The sequence below is a fragment of the Mandrillus leucophaeus genome, unplaced genomic scaffold (assembly GCF_000951045.1).
Source record: "Mandrillus leucophaeus isolate KB7577 unplaced genomic scaffold, Mleu.le_1.0 Scaffold28, whole genome shotgun sequence".
NCBI classification, from domain to species: Eukaryota; Metazoa; Chordata; class Mammalia; order Primates; family Cercopithecidae; genus Mandrillus; species Mandrillus leucophaeus.
In genome coordinates this window covers 3,898,709-3,899,303 of record NW_012102920.1, presented here as the reverse complement: position 1 = coordinate 3,899,303, position 595 = coordinate 3,898,709, and the positions used below count along the sequence as shown (strand labels likewise).

Sequence of the window (595 nt, the reverse complement as noted above, 5' to 3'; positions counted from 1 at the left end):
CCCACCAGGGTCACTGACCACTTTTAGGGTTCCAGAAACAGGGCCAGCTGGTCCCCTAGAAGTCTGGAACATGGGATAAGCCAAGGCTTGCCTTCAGAACAGTTTTCCACCACGTAGCCGCCCAAGGCCCAGGGCATCCCCAGGTTCATGTGAAGCCTGCCTGCCATGTCCACAGCCCATGCCGACCCCTCCTGGAGCCACTGAAATGCTTGTTCCTGGGCACGCGACAAACCCAGACAGCTTCGGCCTTGCAGGACAACTGTGCGCATCTGGCAGCCGTAGCCAGAGGGGGGCCCATAGATAGAAGTTGGAGGTGAAGCCAGACGCTATGAGAATACTTTATTAGGCAAAATCGTATACTATAAAAATGCTTTAAATTGCAGCAGGAGGAGAGGTGAAGACACAAACGAACAAGTGCGTAGTGACACATGGCAGTCAGAACACAGTAAAGAATCCACACTGCTTCCCCCCTTTACCTAGGAAAGGAAAGTTCTAGGCCTCCTCCTCCTCAGCACACTCCTCAAACTCCTCCTCCTCGGCCGTGGCATCCTGATACTGTTGATACTCAGAAACCAGGTCGTTCATGTTGCTCTCG

The 595-nt window shown here is 53.3% G+C and overlaps 1 protein-coding gene across 1 annotated transcript in view; it reads right to left on the bottom strand.

The window, feature by feature from the left end:
- Nucleotides 1-325: 325 nt before the first annotated feature.
- Nucleotides 326-595, bottom strand: part of LOC105543301 (tubulin beta-8 chain-like) — a 13,232-nt gene continuing 12,962 nt past the window's right edge. Inside the window, exon 6 of the mRNA XM_011985151.1 lies at nt 326-476. The gene's annotated coding sequence lies outside the window, so the exon portion shown is untranslated. The remainder of the gene's footprint in view (nt 477-595) is intronic.